The sequence below is a fragment of the Anomaloglossus baeobatrachus genome, chromosome 2 (assembly GCF_048569485.1).
Source record: "Anomaloglossus baeobatrachus isolate aAnoBae1 chromosome 2, aAnoBae1.hap1, whole genome shotgun sequence".
In the NCBI taxonomy this organism is placed as follows: domain Eukaryota; kingdom Metazoa; phylum Chordata; class Amphibia; order Anura; family Aromobatidae; genus Anomaloglossus; species Anomaloglossus baeobatrachus.
In genome coordinates, this window is record NC_134354.1 from 330,103,891 (window position 1) to 330,130,907 (window position 27,017).

The window sequence follows — 27,017 nt, forward strand, 5'->3', positions numbered from 1 at the left end:
AGAGACTGTTACTATCTTGGGCAGCGCCGGGTGCTATGTTGTGAGGCGAAATTTTAACCCCGCGCGTTCCAATTTACCAATCAATTTTGCCCCTATCTACATAATGGGGAAAAACGAAAAGTGTTGGGGGCAAATTGACAGCTGCCAGATGTGAACAAGGAGGACTTAAAGAATGAGAGCGATGGCGCCAAAGAGTATATACCGTACAGTTGCTAAGATGGGACCCCGACATGGGATACTCACCACACTCGGGGATATGAACACACACAAAATGCGCCACACACTATCACGTGCTTGAACACATATATCACCCTCAGCACACATCTCACCACACATACACCAGCCTCGCCGCATAATATAGGGAGATAAGATAGGGAGGATAAAACAAAAATGCAAAGATGGAAAATCTTTATGGGGTTAAATACTGAGATAGTGTCTGCTGTTACTACCTCTTATACTAGGGCATTCCACAGTCTGACTGTTCTAACTGTAAAGGGTGCTTTACACGCTGCGACATCGCTAATGATATATCGTCAGGGGTCACGTCGTTAGTGACGCACATCCGGCGCCGTTAGCGACATCGCAGCATGTGACACCAAGGAGCGACGATCAACGATCGCAAAAGCGTGAAAAATCGTTGATCGTAGACACGTCGTTCCTTTTCATAATATCGTTGGTGGTGCATGCCGCTGGTTGTTCGTCGTTCCTGCGGCATCACACATCGCCATGTGTGACACCGCAGGAACGACGAACATCTCCTTACCTGCGTCCACCGGCAATGAGGAAGGAAGGAGGTGGGCATGTTCCGGCCGCTCATCTCCACCCCTCCTCTGCTATTGGGCGGCCGCTTAGTGACACCACAGTGACGTCGCTATGACGACGAACGCACCTCCCCCTTGAAGGAGGGATTGTTCGGCGGTCACAGCGACGTCGCTGAAAACGTATGTGCGTGTGACGCTCCCACAGTGATAATGTTCGCTATGGCAGCAATCACCAAATGTCGCACGAATGATGGGGGCGGGTGCTATTGCGCACGACATCGCTAGCTATCGCTAGCGATGTCGCAGCGTGTAAAGCACCCTTTAAGATCCCTTTCCTATTTACCTGCCGGAATTGCCTTTCCTCCACACGAAATAAATGCCCCCTAGTCTTTTCTATGGTTCTTGGAAGGTATAAGACATGTGCCAGTCCTTTGTATTGACCACACATATATATGTGTGATGTCCTCTGCGCTCTGTAGTAATATACCTGGTGACACAGTGAACTTCATATTATCATTAATGATTTATGAGCTATACTACCTGAAGGGCCGGTGGTTTTAGTAGCATCTCACTATCCCAGGTAATCCAGTTGTTTTTCACCTGTCTGGGTTCCAGTGCTGTCACAAAGCTGTTCTATGACAATAGCCCTGTGCCTTTTGTAAAGGAAGCCATCATTTCACAAACAGATCCTCGTCTTTCTCTTTATATCAACCTCGGCAGCGGCAAACAAAGTGGTGCCATTAATTACACTGATCTCTATGAATGAGCAGAACATTCAGCGATTGTAAGCCCATTGAGGGTTTCATTCCTGAGTTTGGGGCACAAAGTCAAAGATGCCTGGCTGCCTAATAATAATAATAACTGTTTATTCCACAGTGCTATAACATTCACTCACATCAGTCCCTATTCTGAAGGCTGGACAAAACTGGTGGACAGGTTGTTATGGCGACTAGAAAATTGGCCCTGACGACCAGGTAATTCTTCCTGCCATCTATGCATTCAGCAGCTGGGAACATTCTCCTAGTGCCGACAGCATGGAGCAAAGTGTATGACAATATCTGGCTCCATCTCTCCCAGAAGAGACAGTCGCAGATCATTGCTGCCAGCCAGAAAGAGCACAGGCAGCTGTCAGATACTGCATCACTCTCTGCACAAATCCCTACTTCTCTAGAATTGCCAATAAAGGGCACATGCTAGAAGGTAAGATTATGGTGCCGCTGATGTGAGTACATGGGGCAGAGAAAAGTGACTACTTAGCAATGCCAAACCTCCCAACTTTGAAGACAGAAAAGCGCGACAAAGTCTGCGGCGTGCGCAAATTGTGACCACGCCCCTAGCCACACCCATTTAGCATTTAGGGTCATTCAGCAGAGGCCCTGGATTATTCATTCATAGTCATAGCAGCCAGAATTTTCTTGTATAGCCGTGTTCACACGTTGCATAAATTCTGTTTCTTTTTGTTTCTGCCACTGTCTGCACCAAACTACACAATCCATTTTTGCTGCATTTTTTGCCTTTCCTCCATTATTTAATGCATTTTTGGTTCAGATGTGAATCTGCGTTTTTAAGTGTTTTTTTAGTACAGAGAAACTTTTTCCTGCGTTTTTTAAGCTCCACATAGAAACCTCCAGAGAAAATAAAGCACCAAAACCGCAGAGTTCAGCAGCATCTGTTCATAGAATCACATGCACTTTGCTTGGACAATTAGGCTATGTGTGCATGTTGCGTAGTGTCCATGCTGTAAAATCTGCAGTGATTTGGCAGTGCATATGTGCTTCAAATCACTGCAGAAACACTGCGTAATGGATGCAGTGTGTCTGCAGAATAGATGCCGATTTCATGCTCTGGATGCTGCCTCTCCCTTAGACAGAGTGGGAGCAGCATCCAAAGCGCACCAAATAAGTGACTACTTTTTTGAGCGCAGCAATTTGGATCAAAATTTCAGTATCCAAATCACTGCGCTCTCAAACGCAATGGATTATGCACAATCTTCATAGATTGTGCAGGGGACGCAGGATGCATGCATTTACGCTGCAGTGCAATATGCAGCGCAAAGCCATGAAATTACGCAACGTGCGCACATAGCCTTACCCACAGCAGAATTTATGTGCAAAAACAGCAGAAAAAAAATGCAGCATTTACACTACATGTTAACACGGACTAACTATCTAAGCAAAGTGGATGAGACGTCATGAAATTTCCGCCCCTTTTGCGTCTAAAGACACCGTTGAACTATGCGGTTTTGGTGGGTTTTTTTCTTTATAAGCTTCAGGATTCACATCTGCAACAAACATGTATCAAGGGGGACAATGCATAAAAAAATACCACAAACACACAATAGAGTAGATTGTTATTGTGCTCATGGTGCGGACACCTGCAGAAAAAATACAGCATTTACACTACGCACGGCTTCAGTGATACATTTTTATTACATTTTTTATGGGTTTTAATAAAGAAAAATAATAAATTGCTCAATTTTTTTATGCCATTTACCAATTCCAATCAATATTGCTGTGTTCTTCAGGTCGTTACGATTACAGGGACACCAAATATGTCCATGTTATTTGCTGATTTGTGATGTTTATTATTTTATAAAAAGTGTAATAAAATGACATTATTCTATTTTTTATTATTTTTAGTAATTTGATTAGAAGAGAAAAAACTGTTTTCCTCTCCCTCTAGAATATAGGAAACAGAGATTGCTGCTCTGTACAATGGAGCTCTGTGTCCTATGTAATCTGCTGTATAATCAGAGGCTGCATTGTAGGTTCATCCATATAAAATCCTCGCTCTGACATCATCATTCCTAGTGGCTCAACAGCTAGAAAAGCTAGGAGGGCTGCTGGACATATGTTTGAAAGTTGTTGGCTTGAATCCAAGGTGGAAAAAAGAAAAATAAATATTTATATACATATTGTATCTTAATTTCCTCATTTCTTTATAGTAGTTTTATGGGATCAAATGAATCTGACTCCTTCACCTACAAAGAGATGCAGTATTTATTTATCTATCTATCTACCTCTCTATCATGTATCTATTATCTATCTACCTCTCTATCTATCTTTCTATCTATCATGTATCTATTATATAGCTATCCCTCTATCTATTATCTATCTATCATGTATCTACTTTTTATTATGTATCTATCTATCCCTCTATCATGTATCTATCTATCCCTCTATCTATCTATCTATCATGTATCTATCTATCTATGCCTCTATCATGTATCTACCTATCCCTCTATCATGTATCTACCAATCCCTCTATCTAGCTATCTATCTAGCTATCTGTCTGTCTGTCTATCTATCTATCCACGTATCCATCTATTCATCTATCCATCCATCCATGTATCCATCTATCTATCTATCTATATATACATGTATCTATCTATCTATCTATCAATCTATCATGTATCTATTATATATCTATCCCTCTGTCTATTATCTATTATATTTCTTTCTATCATGTATCTATCTATCCCTTTATCTATTATCTATTAATCATGTATCTATCATGTATAATTTATCTATCTATCATCTATCTATCATGTATCTATCTATCATGTATGTATCTATTATCTATCATGTATCTATCTATCTATCATCTATTTATCTATCATGTATCATCTATCAAATCAAATCAAATCAAACCAAACCAAACCGAAAAAGCTTTATTGGCAGGACCAAATACAAATTAGTTTTGCCAAAGCAAGTGTACACTAGGGACTGGGACTGTGGGGATGATGGGTGGAGACTGTAGTAAGGATGGACGGGGCACATCCAGGGTGGGGACTGTAGTAAGGATGGATGGGGCACATCCAGGGGTGGGATTCCCCCCTGCAGATCCCATCCCATCATGGTCTCTTTCCCTTGCAGATCCCATCCCATTATGGCCTCTTTCCCCCTGCAGATCCCATCCCATTATGGCCTCTTTCCCCCTGCAGATACCATCCCATTATGGCCTCTTTCCCCTGCAGGTCCCATCCCATTATGGCCTCTTTCCCCTGCAGATCCCATCCCATGTGCTCCTTTCCCCCTGCAGATCCCATCCCATTATGGCCTTTTTCCACCCTGCAGATCCCATCCCATTATGGCCTCTTTCCCCCTGCAGATACCATCCCATTATGGCCTCTTTCCCCTGCAGGTCCCATCCCATTATGGACTCTTTCCCCTGCAGATCCCATCCCATGTGCTCCTTTCCCCCTGCAGATCCCATCCCATGTGCTCCTTTCCCCCTGCAGATCCCATCCCATTATGGCCTTTTCCCCCCCTGCAGATCCCATCCCATTATGGCCTCTTTCCCCCTGCAGATCCCATCCCATTATGGCCTCTTTCCCCTGCAGATCCCATTACATCATGGCCTCTTTCCCTTGGAGATCCCATCCCATTATGGCCTCTTTCCCTTGCAGATCCCATCCCATTATGGCCTCTTTTCCCCTGCAGATCCCATCCTATTATGGCCTCTTTCCCCCTGCAGATCCCATCCATTATGACCTCTTTTCCCCTGCAGATCCCATCCCATTATGGCCTCTTTTCTCCTGCAGATCCCATCCCATTATGGCCTCTTTTCCCTGCAGAGACCATCCCATTATGGCCTCTCTCCCCCTGCAGATCCCATCCCATTATGGCCTCTTTCCCCCTGCAGACCTCATCCCATATGCTCCTTCTCCCCTGCAGACCTCAGCCCATATGCTCCTTCTCCCTTGCAGATCCTGTCCCATATGGCCCCTCTCCCCATATAGTTCCCATCTTATTGCGACTCCTCTCCCTGCTCCCCTGCATCTTCGTCTCACTGAGCGCTTACCTGCTCCAAGCAGCGGTGGCTTCTCCTCTGTCTTCCGGCCTCCGCGGCACTCTGCACACTGACGCTGACAGACGGCAGTGGGAGGAGCTACCTACCCACGCTGCCGTGACCTCTCTGCAGCGTCAGCGCATCTCTGCACTCTGGGTCAGATTCAAATCAAGAAGGCCTGCGGAGACACCATCACATGTTTCTCAACGCTGGCAGGAAACTAGCCAGGTCTTTCACCGGGAAGGGACAACCACGGGAAGGGCAGTCTCCAGTCAAGGAGACCACCTATGCCAAACATGGTATCCATCCACAGACAGCCGTTTCGGGGTATTTGCCCCTCATCAGTGTGGAGTAGGAATCTGGCTAGTGGGACATTGCCTAGTAAAAGACTATGTGAGCAAGGATGGTTGACCTTAGCTGACAGGCTCCACTGAACCCGGAAGTGCGGCGCAGAGGTGCGGGCATTCATTTGTGCTAGTGTCTTAAAGAGACACTAACACAAGTGAATACAGGGAACCGGATCACCAGAGCTGTTTCTTGCCGGTTCAGGGAACCGGCTGCTATTTTAACAACCGGTTCTCCAGAACCGGACAGAACCGGCTGAATCCCACCCCTGGGCACATCCAGGGAGGGGACTGTGGGGGCACATCTAGGGTGGGGGCTATGGAAATCAATAGCTTATCATAGTTCTCTTTCTCGAAGTCTATGACATTTTATCTATCTATCCACATATCCATCTATTCAGATATCCATCCATCCATATATCCATCTATCTATCTATCATGTATCTATTATATATCTATCCCTCTGTCTATTATCTATCTATTATATATCTTTCTATCATGTATCTATCTATCCCTCTGTGGCGCCCTGGACAAGCCAGGACGTCACAAGCACTACACCAACACACCCTACACTCCCTGTCAGGCACACCGAAGTCAGACAAAAACCTTTGTTGCCTTCCTCCAGGGGCTGATGTCCACACCAGGGGGTGGGCCAGGTGGTTGGTCCCGCCCACCGAGGAGTTCACAGTCCTGGAGGCGGGAAAAGCAGTTCAGTTAAGAGAGGAGTTAAGAGAGGAGATCAGTTTGGAAGTGAAAGTGAGAGGAAGGAAAGTGGTAGAGGAGCAGACAGAAGTTGGTCCGGGTGTGTGGCCCGGACGGAACAGCAAGGTTGGCAGACGGTGTTGACCGTCTGCAGGAGAGGCCTATTGGAGCTAGCCGTAAGGACCGTGGAGGGGCGGTGGCCCGGCGGTACTGGACCGGTACGCAAAGAGAAGCCAGCACCATCCGGCAGGGGCTTATGGACCCCAACAAGGCTAGGAGTAGCTGTGAATTTGTCAAATCCGTTAGCGAAGGGAACCTCCTGGGTTTCCCAGCAGCCAAGTCCCGACAGAAGGCAACCGTCCAACCGAGAGAGGGAAACACAGTCACCGCCAAGGCTAAAATTCCCAGGGCCAGAGCCTGCGGGCAAAAGGGGCTCCTTCAGCACCCATCCAAGCTGGGGAGCGGGTTACCGGTGAGAACCCATTGGAACCGTACACATTACACAGGTGCAGGGAAAGGCAGTCACCATCAACCTGCCGGGAGGAGAAACACCGCAGTCGTCTGTGGAACCCGTCCATCGAGCCGTTTGTTTTACCGGAGACTCTGTGTACATCATTGGCTGAGTGAGTACCACTGTGCCGTGCGGCACAGCGCTGCCCCCGCGACCCTGCACCTCGCCAGGCCCCGTAACCCGCCTGCAATCCATCCCTACCCCATCACCGGGCCCCGGGACAACCAATCCCCCTACCCACGGAGGGGAGAACTAACATCCAGGCTGCTCCCTGGCGAGGACCGCCGCTCGAGTCCCCGGGATCCGGCCCACCGCTCGAGCCACCACCGAGCAGCAGCCGCAGCAGCAGCGGCCGGACCCGAGCAGTGGGAGAGCGCAGCGTCCCCTCCTCCGCCCGCGACAACTTGGCGTCACGAACAGGATCTTACCGCTCTGCCATCTGGTAGAGGTGCGCCTTGTGACCGCCGGAGGTGTCCAGCCGAAAAATTTGAGAAGCCGCCATCTTGGGCGCGAAAAATCCCCGCTCGAGCGTCTTCTTGAGCAGTGGAGGCGCGAAGGCCAAAACCCCGCCCCTGTAGAGGAGGAGCCGGAAAGAGACTAAGGGGGACTGATGGCGTCTGGCCGCATGTAGCCCGCGGCTATAAAAGCAGGGACGCCAGGACCCTGCGGCCATCTTGTTGCTGGTTCCTGGAAGAGGCCGCCAGAGCCATGTTCATGCCGTCCCGCAGCACCGTAGCCCCCGCGCCTGGAACCGCGGCGTGGGTGGAGATCCGGACCGCTCAGCTCCAACAACGGCTGCAGGTCAAGATGCAGCTCCTCCTGGAGGAGTGGGAAGCTGACATGGCGGAGGTTGTGGCGACCGTGCGGAGACGCAAGAAAGAGGGAGCTTCGGAAGGGAGGGTGAGTGACCCACGCCCCTGTGCCCCTAGTGGGTCGGTCATCGCGGCCGAGGGACCCGGTCCACACCCGCTCACCCAGGTACCTCCCCCGCTACCCGTATTGGCCGCCGCGCCCCCACCACTAGGCCCGCTACCACCGCAACCGGTAGCGGTACCCCGCACGTCCGCCCAGGCGGATCGGCCTGCAGCCAGAGCCCGCGACCGATCGGAACTGCTTCCATGGAAGGTGCCAAAGCCTGAACCGGAGGCATCTGCGGAGACTTCCCCCGAACCGGAGCCGACAAGCCGCTCCGTGCAGGAGGCCCGGCGGAAGAAGACCCCTGTGCCCATCCCCCACACCTCGGCTGAGGTTGCGCCGGGTTGCCGCTGCAAGGCAGCACCCCAGGCCAAGTCACCGCGGGACCTTCCACCCAGATCGCCAGTGGTGGGCAGTGTCCAGAAGGTCTCGCGGGGCCCGACCCGTGCGCCGGAGTTCGCAGCAGCCCCGTATTGGGACAGGGAGCCGACACCGCTGGGCCCGGAGATCGCGGAGAGGGAGAGAAAGAAGGCAGAGTTGGTGGCCCGCACGATCCGGGAAAAGGAGAGCCTCCGGCAAGCGACCTTCCGTGTCCGGGGCCCCCTGTATGAAGGGCAGGTGAGGCGGTTTGATGTCCGCCGGGGCTATGGCTTTATTTATGAGCCGAGCCTGGAAGCCGAAGTCTTTATAGCCCGGCGCGATGTCAATGCCCACCTGCCGGAGGAGCACCCAGGCCGCAACCTGATGCCGGGAGACCTGGTGCAGTACACCCGGCACTGCGGGGAGAGGGGGTGGTTTGCGTTGGATGCAAAGCTGAGGGGCAGCCAAGAGGCCCGAGTGCTCACCGCGCCCCCTCCCCCGACCGACGCCGAGGAGTCTGACTGATGGCAGCGGAGCCCCGCTGCAAGTTGTCCCGTTGGGTCCCCCCCCCCCCCCCCCCCCCCCCCCCCCCCCCCTCAGTAGTGTGTGTTGAAAGTACCATTTGAAAGTGTGAACCAATGATAAGTGAATGATAACCGAAGATGTCACCAGATTAACAAACCCTGATTGAACCGGTCGTTGCCGGCAGCTGTTGTCCCCGTGGGGACCGTTTGCAAATTATGCGTAGAAACTACTACGGACAATACCGAGAACTGGCAAGGCAACCACGAACTTGTGGTCTGTAAATAAATGTAAATGTGGTCTGTAAATGTGGTCTGTTGGCTTTACCGTAACCGCCTCCGGAGAGGCTGATTGCTGATTTGGAGGATTGGCCTGGAGGGAAGTGATGGCCCAGGCCCGCCACTACCGCAACCGGTGGCAATCCTCTGGGGGTTTCAGGGGTTCCCCATCGACGTGGGTCCCCTGAAAAGGACAGAACCCGCTCGGGTAACTTGTGCTGGACTGGGGTCAAGGGGTGCTGCCCATTTGCTTAGGTGCAGCATCAGGGCCAGGTTGCTTGGGAGGGAGAGAGTGGAAGCCGAAACCGTTTAGTAACGTTAAGTATGTGCCTCCCAATGTGGGAAGAAGTTAATATGCTTGTAACCTGTTTTACCGTTTATCTTTTCAGTTGTGAAAATAAAACTGGTGATGGACGGGCAGCCTGCGGACGGTCTGCATTTTACTAAAGGGGAATGTGGCGCCCTGGACAAGCCAGGACGTCACAAGCACTACACCAACACACCCCACACTCCCGGTCAGGCACACCGAAGTCAGACAAAAACCCTTGTTGCCTTCCTCCAGGGGCTGATGTCCACACCAGGGGGTGGGCCAGGCGGTTGGTCCCGCCCACCGAGGAGTTCACAGTCCTGGAGGCGGGAAAAGCAGTTCAGTTAAGAGAGGAGTTAAAAGAGGAGATCAGTTTGGAAGTGAAAGTGAGAGGAAGAAAAGTGGTAGAGGAGCAGACAGAAGTTGGTCCGGGTGTGTGGCCCGGACGGAACAGCAAGGTTGGCAGACGGTGGTGACCGTCTGCAGGAGAGGCCTATTGGAGCTAGCCGTAAGGACCATGGACGGGCGGTGGCCCGGCGGTAACAGATCGGTATGCGAAGAGAAGCCAGCACCATCCGGCAGGGGCTTACGGACCCCGACAAGGCTAGGAGTCGCCGTGAATTTGTCAAATCCGTTAGCGAAGGGAACCTCCTGGGTTTCCCAGCAGCCAAGTCCCGACAGAAGGCAACCGTCCAACCGAGAGAGGGAAACACAGTCACTGCCAAGGCTAAAGTTCCCAGGGCCAGAGCCTGCGGGCAAAAGGGGCTCCTTCAGCACCCATCCAAGCTGGGGAGCAGGTTACCGGTGGGAACCCATTGGAACCGTACACATTACACAGGTGCAGGGAAAGGCAGTCACCATCAACCTGCCGGGAGGAGAAACACCGCAGTCGTCTGTGGGACCTGTCCATCCAGCCGTTTGTTTTACCGGAGACTCTGTGTACATCATTGGCTGAGTGAGTACCACCGCGCCGTGCGGCACAGCGCTGCCCCCGCGACCCTGCACCTCGCCAGGCCCCGTAACCCGCCTGCAATCCATCCCTACCCCATCACCGGGCCCCGGGACAACCAATCCCCCTACCCACGGAGGGGAGAACTAACATCCAGGCTGCTCCCTGTCATCGCTCCCGGGATCCCCGTCCAGAGCAGCGGTGGTGTCACCAATCTCACCACAACCGTGGGTTGCGTCACGGACAATATCAAATCCCCACAATCAATCCCCACCCTTTTCACTCACGGGCGAGGACCGCCGTTCGAGTCCCCGGGATCCTGCCCACCGCTCGAGCCACCACCGAGCAGCAGCAGCAGCGGCCGGACCCGAGCAGTGGGAGAGCACAGCGTCCCCTCCTCCGCCCGCGACACCTCTATCTATTATCTATTAATAAATTCAATATATAGAAATAAATTCCTATATATAAAATCTGAGACATTTGGGAGGTATGCAATGCCCTTCTGTGCCAACTAAGGAAGCAGAAGCTATGCCAAAACTCGTAAGGTAAGGTGAGTAGCGATGTCACTACAAGGTGGAGGTCACTAGGGATGAGCGGACTCGTGGAAGTTTAGATTCGCTGGGTTCAGCCGGACTTTAGGTTAAAGTTCAGTTCAGGACCTGAATTGGGCTCTGGACACCGAACCTTATATAAGTCAAATGCTGTAAAATGGTCATAATAAGGGCTAGGTGGGCTGTAAAAGGAAGCAAAACAGGGGCAATTGTCCTGCACATAAATGTGTGTTATGCGGTATTTGGCTTTGCACCCACTGGGTGTCATGGTCGCAACGGACTCTATTCACAACACAGAGTCTGACAAACAACCTAAGGCCTCTTTCACACATCCGTGTTTAAACACGTACTATCCACACGTACCCGTATGGTCATCTGTGTGCCATCTCTGTTTGCATACTGTACGTGTGACATCTGTGTGACCAGTACCGCTAAAAAAAACGCATGATACTGAAATGAATTGTTTTTCAATCTGTTAAAGATCTTTAAAGCCAGATAAACTCTAGGTAGAACAGGTAAAATGGATAGAGATATAAAAGAAAATAAGAAAAAACATAAAATACAAAGAAAGTAAGAACAGAATAGCTCAATAGATATAGAAAGAGATAGCTTGGCCAGGTGTTTTGCAGCATTTTTATTTTAAAAACAATGATGTGGGGTCCCCCCCAATTTTCATATCTAGCACAGGAACCCTCAGCTCTCTGCTGTACATTGGCTCGTTATTTTAAATACAGAGGATCCCACGCTTATTTTTTAAATTATTTGATTAAAAAAATGACGTGGGGTACCCTCCATTTTCCTAAAACCAGCGAAGGTACAGCAGACAACTGGGGGCTGATATTATTAGGGTGGGAAGGCCCATGGTTATTTGGCCTTTTTGCAGCTTAACAATAGCAGCCCACAGTCGCCCCAGATGTGGTGCATCCATTGATGAAACCATGAAGTCACTGTCGTGGGGGTGTCATCAGGAGGTCATCCGGGTTCATTGGATACTCCAATGACCTCCTGACATCACTGCACACATACTGCTTGCTGGATTCTTACCTGTCCCCAATGCTCAGGTCTCCAGCAGTGCTGCTGCTTCCGGGCCGTGGTGCAAGAAATATACATGAGCATGATGAGCGGGTTTCGAAAGCAAGTGACAGCAGCATGGAAGACAGCAGCACTGGAGACAAGTGAGTATAAAAAATTATTTCAAAGACACATGTTTTCTCCAGTACATGTCACAGTGATGTCACACAGATTACATCAGTGTGCGATCCTTTTGACAGTCGTGCTGCCTGTGAAAAAACAAACATGTCTCCATGTGTACGTGCAGGGGCACACGGTCCGTATGAAAACACGTACGTGTGAGTTATCCAATAGAATAACATGGGTACGTGTGGCATCTGTGATAAAAACTGATGTCACACGTACCTGAAACACACACATGTGAAAGAGGCCTAAGGACTCTTAGTTACTTAGCCGGACTCAGATGTCGGTTGTTTTAGCTTCACTGCTCTCCAGTCCAGCAGGAGTTAACCCCTTTACCCCCGAGCCCGTTATTATATTAATGACCCGGCCACTTTTTGCAATTCTGACCAGTATCACTTTGACAGATTATAACTCTGGAACGCTTCAACAAATCCTGGTGATTCTGACATTGTTTTTTCGTGACATATAGCACTTCATGAATAGTTGTAAATTTAGGCCAATATTTTTTGTGTTTATTTGTGAAAATATTGGAAATTTGGCGAAAGTTTTGAAAATTTTGCGATTTTCAAAATTTGAAAATTTTATGCCCATAAATCCGAGAGATGTCACACAAAATAGTTACTAAATAACATCTCCCACATGTCTACTTTACATCAGTGCAATTTTTGAAACATGGTTCTTTTTTGTTACAAAGTTAAAAGGGTTCAAAATTCAAAAGTTACAAAACCATTTTATTAGAGACCACATCACGTTTGAAATGACTTTGAGAGGCCGAGGTAACAGAAAATACCCAAAAGTAACACCATTCTAAAAACTGCACCCCTCACACTGCTCAAAACCACACTCAAGAAGTTTATTAACCCTTTAGGTGCTTCACATGAGCTAGAGCAATGTGGAAGAAAAAAGTGAAAATGTTACTTTTTTTCCCACAAAAATGTTACTTTAGCCATATAATTTTGCATTTTCACAATGGAGAAAAGAGAAAGTGCACCATACAATTTATTGTGCAATTTCTCCTGAGTATGCTAATACCTCATATGTGGTGAAAATCAATTGTTAGGGCGCACGGTAGGGCTCAGAAGGGAAGGATCGCCATTTGAATTTTTGAAAGCAATATTAACTAGAATCATTAGCGGACGCCATGTTGTGTTATGAGACCCCCTGTTGTGCTAAAACAGTGGAGCTCCTCCACGAGTGACCTCATTTTGGAAACTAGACCCCTCAAGGAATTTATCTAGATGTTTGGTGAGCACCTTCAACCCCTGGGGGCTTCACAGAAGTTTATAACATTGAGCCATGAAAAGAAAAAAAAATACATTTGTACCACAAAATTGTTACTTCAACCAAATAGTTTTTTTCACAACGGTATCAGGAAAAAATGCACCATAAAATTTATTGTGCAATTTCTCCTGAGTATGCAGATACCTCATATGTGGTGGAAATCAACTGTTTGTGTGTATGGCAGGGCTTAGAAGGGAAAGAGTGCCATTTGACTGCAAAATTGGCTGGAATCATTAGCGGATGCAATGTCTTGTTTGCAGAGCACCTGATGTGCCTAAACAGTGGAGCTTCCCCACAAGTGACACCATTTTGGAAACTAGACCCCTCCAGGAATTTATCTAGATTGTTAATGAGCACCTGGAAACCCCAGGGGCTTCACAGATTTTTTATAACGTTGAGCTGTAAATATGAAAAGATAAATTTTTTAACATCATAAATGTTACGTTAACGACAAACAAGAGATAATGTACAAATGTTGTGAAATTTCTCCTGAGTACACCAGTACCCCATATGTGGTTGAAAACTACTTTTTAGGCCTCCAACACACATCCGTGCCGCTGGTGCGTGTTTGGTACGTTTTTGCACTGACCGACGGCACAAAGACATGTACACCAATGTTACCCTATGGTAACAGGCACACTGTTACGTCACCACCGGCGTCCGCTCCAGCGACTTCTGCTCTGATCGCCAGGCGACGCAGTGTTCCTGCCATGGATGGTGCTGGTGATGGGAGAGGAGTCGATGCCAGCGGCAATGGTGGGCGCAGGCTCCGATCATCCACTGGGCTGGGTTATCTTGGGATCTGCAGTACCACTGGCTGACTGTGGGTGGCGTGTATCTTCCAGCTTAGGTTGCCAGCGTTCAGCTACAGCCAATGGGAAGACACCACACCCTTCTTAGTTCCCTTCCTGTCTGCTGACCTCTGCCAGAGATAGTTCTGATTTCCTGGCTCCTGGTCTGCCCTATTCTGTTTTGTGATTCTTGTGTGCTGACGTCTGTGTGTTTTCTGACTATCCTTCTGCCTGCTGTTTTTGTACCTCGCTGCCCGATCCGGATTTGACCTCTGCTACGTTTTCTGATTACGTCTTTGCCTGCGGATTCTGTCCCTGTTCTGTTATTCCTGGTTTGACCCTGGTTGACAACTACTCTCTCAGACTGCTGCCTTCCACAGGTAGTGATCTCCAGGGCCCTGTGTAATTCCAAATCCCTGTATAGGGGTTAAAGGGTTTCAGGGTTCTGGGGGTCCTGATTGGTGAGTGGCTTCCCTCTAGCCTGTCCATTACATCCCATCTGAGTCTGTTGATCCAGGCAGGCGTTACACACACACACATAAAACCACACGGAACATGTGTCCGTGTCGTTTTTACGTGTGTGCGTTTTTCCACACGCTCAACATTTTTCTCCGGCATCACGCAGGCACGGACCCGCTAAAGTCAATGGATCTGTGTCTGAATGTAAGTGACACGTAGCATGTCCGTGTGCTACCAGTACCATCCGTGTGCGTTTTTTTTTTATGAATTCTGGATGCGATGTCGGTCAATCTCCCTCTGTCGGTCGGTATCGTTCGCTGTCAGATGGTCGCTCTATCTGTTTGTCTCTCTCTCTGTCTGTCCCTCTCTCTGTCCGTCGGTCGGTCTCTCCCCCTCTCGCATACTCACCGATGCCCGATCACCGGCGCGGCGCTGCACAGCTGTCAAAAACCTCCGGCGTTTTTGAAAATGCTGGCCACTCATTATTCAATCTCGTATTTACTGCTTCTTCCACCCACAGGCGCCTATGATTGGTTGTATTCAGACACGCCCCCACGCTGAGTGACAGCTGTCTCACTGCAACCAATCACAGTAAAATAGATAAATAAATAAACAAAAACGACGTGCGGTCCCCACCAAATTTGATACCAGCCAGGGTAAAGCCACACGGCTGAAGGCTGGTATTCTCAGGATGGGGGGCTCCACATTATGGATATATCAATATCAGCCAGCAGACGCCCAGAATTGCAGCATCCATTAGATGCGACATTTCCGGGACTCTACCCAGCTCATCCCGAATTGCCCTGGTGCGGTGGCAATCGAGGTAATAAGGGGTTAATCATGACAGGCGTCTCCCCGAGATACCTTCCATGATTAACCTGTAAGTTAAAGAAAATAAACAAACACATCCAAAAAATCCTTTATTTGGAATAATACACAAAAACAAACACCCTCTTTCACCATTTTATTAAGCCACAAATACCCATCCAGGTCCGTCCGGCGTAATCCATGGAGGTCCCACAACGCTCTCAGCTCTGCTACATGAAGGTGACAGTAGCGGCCACATACCATGACCGCTCTCTGTCAGCTCCACGCAGCAACTGAGGTGAGCCGCGCAATCAGCGATGACATCACTCAGGTTACTCGCTGAATCCTCCAACTGTGACAGCAAGTCGCCCGAGTGACTGAAGTGAGCTGAGCGATCTGCAATGAAGTCACAGGTGAGTTGCGGTCTCAGGTGGAGGACTCCAGCTAGCCGCGGGTAGCCTGAATGACGGCAGCGATAATCACGCCGCTAACTTCAGTCACTCAGGGGATTATCGGTCACTGGTGAGTCCTTCACGGGTGACCGTTAATCAGGATGCCACACACAGACAGAGCCGTGGTATGACAATGAAGTCGGGTGAAGTTCATCCGCGTTCATTCTTATCCCGCGTCTCTGTCTGTGTTTGCTGTCAGTGGGCATGTAGCAACGACATTTTGCCACACACACGGATCATTTCAAACGGACACCACACGGACATTATACGTACGTATCTCTCGCATACACAGACATTCTACACGCACCCAGAGAGACCATACGCCATCACACGGATGTCACACGTACTGGAGAAACGCCCATAAAAAACGGAACACGGACCCGAAAAACGGAACATGAGACACATACGTGTTTTTTGCGGAAGTGTGGCAGAGGCCTTAGGCACAGTATAAAGTGAAGAAGGGAAGGAGCATTATATTTGAGTGCAGATTTACTTGGAATGGTTTGTGGGTGCCATGTCCCATTGGCAAAGCCCCTGATGTGCCAGAACAGCAGAAACTCCCTACAAGTGTCCCCATTTTACAAACTGCACCTCTCAATGAATTCATCCAGGAGTGTAGTGATCAAATTGATATAACAGGTGTGTCACAAAATTTTATACTATTGGGCGGTGAACAAAAAAATAATTACATTTTTTAAAAGCTAAAATGTTGTTTTAACCCCATATTTCTAATTGCCACCAGGGCAATAAGTAAAACGGCCTGATAATGTGTTACACAATTTCTCCTGAATGTGGCAATACCCCACATCTGACTGTACAGTACTGTTTGGCAGCACCTCAGGGTTCAGGAAGGAAGGAGTGCCATTTGATTTTTTGCATAAGGAGGGACAGGGTCGCACAGCTAAAATAGAAAAAAGATAATTGAACCAAGTGAGGGTGCAAAGCCTACAAGAACATTGTATAGAAAAAAAAAAGAGTAGGTAAGGAGCACTCAACTCACTAAATAATTATCAGTTTAATAACGTTATATGCATAAGGTGCAAAACAGTATAAAATCAATTAAAAACAAGGACACCTGTCCCATGGACCCAGTGAAGAAGCGCAATGCACTAAATAAAATCAGACAAAAGGCAAAAGTATTATCCCAAGGACCTACAATAAAGTGCTAATGCAAACAAATATGGCCATAGGGTACCGCATCAATACATAATATCAAGACATGGAACACAGGGAATGTAAGATAAGATAAAACCCTGAAAATATTCCTGCTTGGAGATAATGCACCACCATGTAAAACCCAAACAGGTCCTAAGTCAGAACAAGGTAGAAGCCATGGGATGTGTCAGAAGAGAGGTACCAGCCCGACACGTGTCACTCAGAAGAGCTTCATCAGGGGGGTTAGGAGTTTTAGAGAAAAAACACACATATAAATGCATAAACAAATCAAAATAATTAAATACCGGTGTGAGAGCGCACCTGGTTGTGCCTTCAGCATCTGAGCATGGAGGACGACAGGAAGTAAGCCAGTGTGTGATCAACAAAGGCTTCCCCCTGGAACTGTCAATGATAACAAAGGTACCGCGCATAAATGCAGAGCACTAGTAAATGTGCAACCACAAAAGGCTTCCCATACAGCGTAATAGATGTAAATGCGCATGCGCAGTAGAAGCTACCCGGTAAACAAGTAGAAAGCTGCGCAGACACTCGCGATAATTACAGCAAGCGCAGTGGAGGCTGGGCAGTAGGCAATTACAACGCTGCGCAGACACAGTCATCACGGCATGGATATTCAAAAAAATTCGATTTTTTTGAGCACAGATTTTCCTAGAATAGTTTGTGGAGTCAATTTGCAGAGCCCCTAAGTGCTAGAACAGAAAAAATCCCCCTCAAGTGACCATATTTTGGAGATTACACCCCTCTGGGAATTCATCTATGGGTGTAGTGATGATTTAGTCTCTGGAAAACACCCGTGGTGTCAAACACAGTGAATGTTGCAGAATTAAAAATTACAAATAAATCCTGTTATGCCCAGTAGATTGTAGTGCCAGTACATTGTGCCCAGCTCATGCTTTTGTAAACCTGCACCCAGTGGCGTAGCAAATTTGCCGCCCCCCTCCGTTGGCCGTCGATAATCCAGAATCTTTCAAAAGTCCGGAAAACCATCAAAATATTTATTTTTCATGGAACTACAATCAAAGATCTAATTGTAGACTGCTGCTATTAGTCCTAGACTTTCACCTTTTTACACACATGTAGGCCTATTATACACACACAGCTCTGCTGCATACATACAGACACACACAACTGCATACATACAGACACACAACTCTGCAGCATACATACAGACACACACAACTCTGCAGCATACATACAGACACACACAACTCTGTAGCTGCTGCATACATGCATACAGACACACACACAACTCTGTAGCTGCTGCATACATACAGACACACACAACTCTGTAGCTGCTGCATACATGCATACAGACACACACAACTCTGTAGCTGCTGCATACATGCATACAGACACACACAACTCTGTAGCTGCTGCATACATACATGCATACATACAGACACACACAACTCTGTAGCTGCTGCATACATGCATACATACAGACACACACAACTCTGTAGCTGCTGCATACATGCATACATACAGACACACACAACTCTGTAGCTGCTTCATACATGCATACATACAGACACACACAGCTCTGTAGCTGCTGCATACATGCATACATACAGACACACACAACTCTGTAGCTGCTGCATACATGCATACATACAGACACACACAACTCTGTAGCTGCTGCATACATGCATACAGACACACACACAACTCTGTAGCTGCTGCATACATACAGACACACACAACTCTGTAGCTGCTGCATACATGCATACAGACACACACAACTCTGTAGCTGCTGCATACATACATACATACAGACACACACAACTCTGCTACATACAGACAGACACACACACAGCTCTACTGCATACATACATACACACACAACTCTGCTGCACATATAGACACACACGCGGCTTTTTGGGGCCTGCACACACGGCTGCGGCAGAGCTGAGCCTGGACCAGACACAGGGCAGATGTAGCAGAGCTGAGCCTGCACCAGACACAGGGCAGATGTAGCAGAGCTGAGGCTTCACCAAGCACAGGGCAGATGTAGCAGAGCTGAGGCTGCACCAAGCACAGGGCAGATGTAGCAGAGCTGAGCCTGCACCGAGCACAGGGCAGATGTAGAGGAGCTGAGCCTGCACCAGACACAGGGCAGATGTAGCAGAGCTGAGCCTGCACCGAGCACAGAGCAGATGTAGCAGAGCTGAGCCTGCACCGAGCACAGGGCAGATGTAGCAGAGCTGAGCCTGCACCAGACACAGGGCAGATGTAGCAGAGCTGAGCCTGCACCAGACACAGGGCAGATGTAGCAGAGCTGAGCCTGCACCGAGCACAGGGCAGATGTAGAGGAGCTGAGCCTGCACCAGAAACAGGGCAGATGTAGCAGAGCTGAGCCTGCACCAGACACAGGGCAGATGTAGCAGAGCTGAGGATGCACCAAGCACAGGGCAGATGTAGCAGAGCTGAGGCTGCACCAAGCACAGGGCAGATGTAGCAGAGCTGAGGCTGCACCAAGCACAGGGCAGATGTAGCAGAGCTGAGCATGCACCAAACACAGGGCAGATGTAGCAGAGCTGAGCCTGCACCGAGCACAGGGCAGATGTAGCAGAGCTGAGCCTGCACTGACACACGCGGCTCCTGGGGGCCCGCACACACAGCTCCTGGGGTGGCTGGGAGGGAGTATACAGGTCGAGGGGGGGAGGGGGGTAGCACTTACCACTCGGTCACGGAGGAGAGGGGGCCCACACAGCGCCGGAGGCCAGCGCTGTGCTGGGGGTCGCTGTCTGGCACTTCTTCATCTATGGGACTGAGCAGGTCAGCAGAACTCCGGGCGGTAGCTCCGCCCACAGATGAAGCTCAATCCAGCAGGACACTGTGGTCTGCACACCTTAAAGAGACAGCAGCCACAGTTTCCTGCCGAGGACTCCGGTCCCCGGAACTCGGCCCGGGGGCAACAGAACTGAAGGTGAGTGGCCAAAATGCCGCCCCCCTGACATGTGCCGCCCGGGGCGGACCGCCCCCTCCGCCCCCCTTTTGCTACGCCACTGCCTGCACCTCGTACATTTAAGTGGGCTCTCCTCACTACAACAATGCCAAACATGTTGATCCTACCTGTGGCTTAGGCACATTGTGGGGTACAGAAGAGAGGGGAACATTTGGATTTGGGAGCGCAGATTTTGCTGAATTTCTTTTTTGAAGGGGGAAGCAATAGCATTTTTCAAGAGACTTTGCACTACCAGTAATGTGGAAGCCCCCTATATTTGCATTAATCATTCCATTAATTAAATAATTAATGACGGATCAGAGTGAGGACTTGTATTTTTGTGAGTTTAGTTGAATGCTATTTGGTGGCGATTTTGGTACAGAACATTTTGGATCAGTTCCCATTTATCCTGTGCTCTATGCTTAACACTTACATTGGGGTTTCCATCTACATCTCTGAAATACGTGATTCAGATGAAATCCACAATGAGGCATCCATTTAATCCATTTAAGACAATCCATTTACTAATGAGGCAGCAGAGTTAAGGTGGTGTCACACACAGCGACGATGACAACGACGTCGCTGCTACGTCACCATTTTCTGTGACGTTGCAGCGACGTCCCGTTGCTGTCGCTGTATGTGACATCCAGCAACGAGCTGGCCCCTGCTGTGAGGTCGTTGCTCGTTGCTGAATGTCCTGCTTCATTTTTTCGTCGTCGCTCTCCCGCTGTGAAGCACACAACGCTGTGTGTGACAGCGAGAGAGCGACGAAATGAAGCGAGCAGGGTGCAGGAGCTGGCGTCTGGCAGCTGCGGAAAGCTGTAACCACTGTAAACATCGGGTAACCAAGGGAAGACCTTTCCCTGGTTACCCAATATTTACCTTCGTTACCAGCCTCCGCCGCTCTTGCTGCTAGTGCCGGCTCCTGCTCTGTGCACATGTAGCTGCAGTACGCATCGGGTAATTAACCCTATGTGTACTATAGCTAGGAGAGCAAGGAGCCAGCGCTAAGCAGTGTGCCCGGCTCCCTGCTCTCTGCACTGTGACATGTAGCTGCAGTACACATCGGGTTAATTAACCCGATGTGTACTGTAGCTAGGAGAGCAAGGAGCCAGCGCTAAGCAGTGTGCGCGGCTCCATGCTCTCTGCACTGTGACATGTAGCTGCAGTACACATCGGGTTAATTAACCCGATGTGTACTGTAGCTAGGAGAGCAAGGAGCCAGCGCTAAGCAGTGTGCGCGGCTCCCTGCTCTCTGCACATGTAGTGACGTTATGATCGCTGCTGCGTCGCTGTGTTTGACAACTAAGCAACGATCATAACAGCGACTTACAAGGTCACTGTTACGTCACAGAAAATGGTGACGTAACAGCGATGTCGTTGTCGCTGTCGCTATGTGTAAACCCAGCTTTACTCTGGACTCTGTTTGGTCTCTGTTCAGTGGTGATCAATGGTGAACAAAATTGTTGATGACCGCATTTTTGTGCACGTCTCAAAAGAGGCATAAAAAGAGACACACTGCTGGACCACAGGCCAGACGTGAGGTCAAAGTGACTTCTCCTGCCTCATTACGGCGAATTTTCTTTTGAGAATTTTGTCTGAATAACCTTTTTCAGAGAATTAGGGTATGTGCCCACGGTCTGCAAACGCTGAGTCCTGAAGCGTGTCTTCCCCTGTGGAGATGCAAGTTTTTTCTGCAGGAGACCGCATTTGCCCCTGCCCAGTATCTGGTTTGGGACGCGGTGGACTTTTGCTCTTTTTTTCCAGCTTAGGACACTCACATCTCCGCAGCATAAATTGACATGCTGCATCTAAGGAAGCCCCACTGCATGTCAGTTTATGCTGCGGAAAAAAGAAGCACTGTGATCAGGAGATTTCTATAAATCAATGGATACACTGTGCTTGTTTTGGACGCAGTGAAAACACTGCATTTAAAACCCTGCAATTCCTGATTGTGGGTATGCACTCTTGCATGTAATCCCGGTGCAAGTGCTCAGGATAGAGTGCAGGATAAATATGAGCCGCCCTGTACTGCGATCTTTTAGAGGCAGAATGAACAAATCAATGGCAGGTAAAGAATTGACTGCATTTTTTTTTTAACACTGTTCATCTTGCGGTATAAGTGAATGGCAACTTTATTCCTCAGGTCAGTATGATTACAGTGATACCAGGCTTGTATAGTTTTTTTTTAGCATTTGTGATTATCACACTAAAAACGCTTTTTACAAAATAAAGGTTTTTTGCATCACTAAATCTTAAAGGTTATAGAGTTTTTTTTATTTTTCTGCCAACAGAGTCATGTGAGGGCGTGTTTTTCCCTGGATAAGTTGTGGTTTTATTGGTACCATTTTTGGCCACATAATAATTTTTGATCACTTTGTATTCCACTTTTTAAAGAAACAGCAACTCAGGAATAGTTTTTCTTTGTTTTTGTTTTTTTTTACACCAATCACCGTGCTGGAAAAATGATAAGACAATTTTATGTCAATAAAATGACAATGTGTTGAATTGTCAACGTGATTCTCTTCTCCCACTCTTGACACACCGAGAACAATACCACAGATTTAGGATCCAGGATGTGGGGCACCTGAAACAACGGATACAGGAGGCCTGTGGTAGCATTTCTTCTGCAGTATTGCTCTCGGTGTGTCAAGAGTGGGAGAAAAGAATTGCATTGACAATTCAACACAATGGGCAGCACTTTGAGGACATCCTTTAGTAAGGTACTGTCTTTGCTCCATGTCACAAATGTGTCAATAACTCGATACTGAATAAAGCTACGTTAAAAATGAGCACACCATTGTTTTTCTTGTGCAATTCTCTATGTGTTTGATGTGTCACATGACCCACTTCCCATTGAAAAAAGTAAAGTTGAATTTAAAATGGCGGCTTTGCAGATGGCCGCCATGGGCGTTACCTGGCCTCAAATGTTTGGCCCCTCCCATGTACTAATATACCACAAACGGTAAGGTGATATCAGCAACTCTTCCGCCCCGCGGCCTCGGCTGCAACCGCCGAGCCTCTCGGGTCCGGGCTCGCGTGTGCGTCAATGGCTCGAGCGCCTCCGGACCCGGGGGTCACGCCGCTCTAGAAGGATGTAGTGGCGGTGCACGCAGGAGTTGTGGGGTGGTTGTGTTGGGAAAGTCCGTGACGCCACCCACGGGTTGTGGTGATGGTGGACACCACCGCTGCGGTGTAGGTACGGGGTATCCCGGAAGCGGTGTAGGGTCCCAGCTAGTTGTTGACCCCTCCGTGGGTAGGGGTTGTTGGTCCCAAGGCCCGGAGGTGAAGTCCGGGGTGCAAGGGCAGTGTGGCGGTGCAGCGAGGTGCGGTGGCTTGTGGCACTGGTGTACTCACGATTAAACCACACAGAGTCACTGGTAAACCAAACGAAGGGATGAACGGGGCCCGCAGCCGGCTGCAGCTTCCTAGTCAGGTTGGCAATGTTCGCCTTTCTCCTGCACCTGTGTTTGTAGTGTGACCACTGTGCCTGGGCACTGGTAGTCCGCTCCCCGGCATGTATGTGTCGTAGGAGCCCCTTTTGCCCGCAGGCGCTGGCATTTGGATCTCTGGCCTCTGGCGGTGGCTACTATCCGGACGGGTTGGGCTGTTGCCTTCAATCGAGATTTTGGTGGGCATAAACCCCTGAGGTCCAAACCGCAATCAGTTAATTCGACAATGGTGGTGGCGTATAACCTAGTTCGGGGTCTGAGTACCCTGCCTGGTGCTCCGGTATCCTGTTGGCTCCCCGGTTCGGTTCCGGCGGGCTGCTACCCTGTCCCGATCCTTACGGTTCCACCGGTCGTATTCCCGGTCTCCTGCAGTCGGTCACTGCCGTCTGCCTGCCTGACTGTTTGGAAGGTTTGGGGGTCCTAGGCTCAACCTAGGCCCCGCTCAGAACCGTACTGCACTACTCTCCACTCCACTGTACTGAACTCTACTCTTGTGTTTTTTTTTCTGTGTTCCCCAGCCTCAAGCCAGCAGACTTCTCGGGGGGCATGTCTTTCCCCCTGACTCCGCCCACCTGGTGTGCCTGTCTGACTCTGAGGGAGGCAATCAGGTCTTTGTGGTTGACTGATGGTACCTTCCTAGTGTGGGGGGTGTGTGGTGAGTGTAGTAACCTGTGACCCCTGGGGTCCAGGTCGTCACATTCCCCCTTGGTTTAATGCAGACCGTCAGCGGGCTGCCCGTCCATCACCGGTTTTATTTTTCTGAAAAGATAAACAAATAATTGTAACATTCAAGAAAAAGCACTTTTCATTTCTTCCCTTACGGAAGGCACATCACTTGAACCGTTGCAAACGGCAAACATTTTTAATAACAAGGGAACGGGTCCTTCCGCTTTCCCACCCAAGCAACCTGAACCTTGATGCTGCCTCTAAGAAACAGGCAGCACCCCTTTTCCCCAGTCCGGAAAACGGGAACTGGCCCAGGACACCCAAGCGGGAACGGGTACGGTGACACGCACCCGGCAGTCATTCAGAGGCCCCACGTCCAAGGGGACCCCTGACCCGGAGGATGGTCACCGGTCCTGATGGTGACCGGACGCCAGCTCTGCTGCGGGTCCTTCCTCCAACCAGCCTCTCCGGAGACTGGCAGTTGCGGGAAGGGGCAGTTGGGGACTATTTACAAACCCAATAGTTTTTGGGTGGCTTGCAAGTTCTCAGCCTTTCTTTGGGGGAAAAGGGGACAACATCAGTCCCAACGGGGACGGGAACTTCAGCAGCCAACGGGCTACCACAAACACTGTAGGTCCCAACGGGGACTTTTGCAGGGTAAAACTTCGCTGCCGTTGCAGCCTCTTCCAGTCACTTTCCCCTGACCACCACAGCACGGGTCCTCAATGCCACGCTCACTCACGGTGGCACTGTCCATAAGGACCCCGTCTTCCACTGCCTGCGGTGCGGGTACGGTAGCTGGGCTCCACTTGTAGAACCGTCCTCGCTCCTCTAACTTCCTGCCATCCTCCACCAGGGGCTCCGACCCCTGATGGCGCCCACCAAGAAGACGGTGATGCAGGACCTTTAAAACTTCAACTTTACAACATTGAACTGTAAAACGTCAGGGGTTAATTCTTCGCGACTTTAAGGTTCGGCACCACTGGGGCACACTCTAGCAAAGTGCCCGGGTAAGCCGCAACGCCTGCAGATTGGGACCAGCACGGCGGGTGGGGACTCATCTTCCGAGACGGAATCCGTATCCGCTTCATCCAGTGCTAGCGCATAATAGGCTCGGAGCGACAAAGCCATTCGGTAGCCGTTCCCGCCTTTCCGCGGGATATACGTGGGATGCTGCTGTCGCGGGCGGGGAGGACGGCACTGCGCTGCGCTCGATAACGCTCGGGTCCGGCGCTGCTGCGATGGCTGCTCGGTGGCTTGAGCGGTGGGCCGGATCCGGGGACTCGAGCGGCGCTCCTCGCCCGTGAGTGAAAGTGGGTAGTTTGGTTTGGGGATTTGGTCTGTGACGCCACCCATGGGTTGTGGTGAGGTTGGGCACCACCGCTGCTGGTGACGGGGATCCCGGAAGCGATGGCAGGGAGCAGCTGGGATGTTGTTTTCCCCCTCCGTGGGTAGGGGTTGGTGGTCCCGGGGCCCGGTGAGATGACGGGGAGGCAGGGTTGGATGGGTGTAGGGTTGGATGGGTGCAGGGTCGCCTGGACTGCGCAGCGCGGTACCGGATGGCACGGTTGTACTCACTCAGCCACAAATATACGCAAAGTCTCTGGTAAACCAAACGGCTGGATGGACGGGTCCCGCAGCCGGCTGCTGTGGTTTCTCCCGGACGGTTGGTGGTGGCTGCCTTTCCCTGCACCTTTGTGTATGTTCGGCTCCGATGGCTTCCCACCGGTAACCCGCTCCCCAGCGTATATATGTGCCGGAAGAGCCCTTTTGCCCGCAAGGCTCTGGCCCTTGGAACTCTAGCTGTGGCGGTAGCTGTATTTCCTTTTGCTGGTCGGACGGTTGCCTTCAATCGGGTCTTGGCTGTTAGGAAACCCCTGGGGTTCCGGTCACTGACGGATTTGACCTCTAATGGCGACTCCAAGCCTGGTCGGGGTCCGTAGGCCCTGCCTGTGTGTGCTGGCTTCACTTCGCTCCCCGGTTCGGTACCGGCGGGCCACCGCCCGTCCCCGGTCCTACGGTTCTGTGTTGATCTGCCTCTCCTGCAGATGGCCACCACCATCTGCCAACCTTGCTCTTGGTGCCCGGGCCACACACCCGGACACGGTCAGTTTGCTCCTCTCCTACCACTTCCCTAACTGAACTGAACTCACTTCCTTTTCCCGCCTCCAGGACTGTGAACTCCTCAGTGGGTGAGGCCAACCGACTGGTTCCACCCCACCTGGTGTGGACATCAGCCCCTGGAGGGAGGCAACAAGGATTTTGTGTCTGGCTGATGTGCCTGTCTCATGGTGGGGGTGTGTGTTGTAGTACCTGTGATGACCTGGCTAGTCCAGGGCGCCACACTGCTATCGGAGTCGCTACTTTCCGATTCCGGCCTCTCAGGTGCAGCCAAGCGGCCTACCGGTGCCTGCTCCATTACCGTCGCAGGGTCATCACCACCGGCGGGTCCTTTGACGGGTGCCGCTGGGCTTGCTGGCGTCCCCGGCACCTCCGCTCCTGCGATCGGAGTGGGAGCTGCCCGCTGGCTAGCTGATTTACCTTCAGGCCCTGCCGCTCTCGTGACAGGCGCCGCTCTGCTCACCTCCTGGGATGCCGACATTCTTCTCTTTCTTCTCCCGCGGGCATCAGCAGCCGCCGGCTCCGGTAGGTGCGGACATCCTCTTCCCGTCCCCTCTTGGGTTTTTTTCAGCACTTCTCTCTTTGGGGCGGGGCTTTGCTTTCGCGCCTTCACTGCTCAGGGAAGACGACTCGAGTGGGAAACTTTCGCGCCCAAGATGGTGGATCTTCAAATTTTTCAGTGG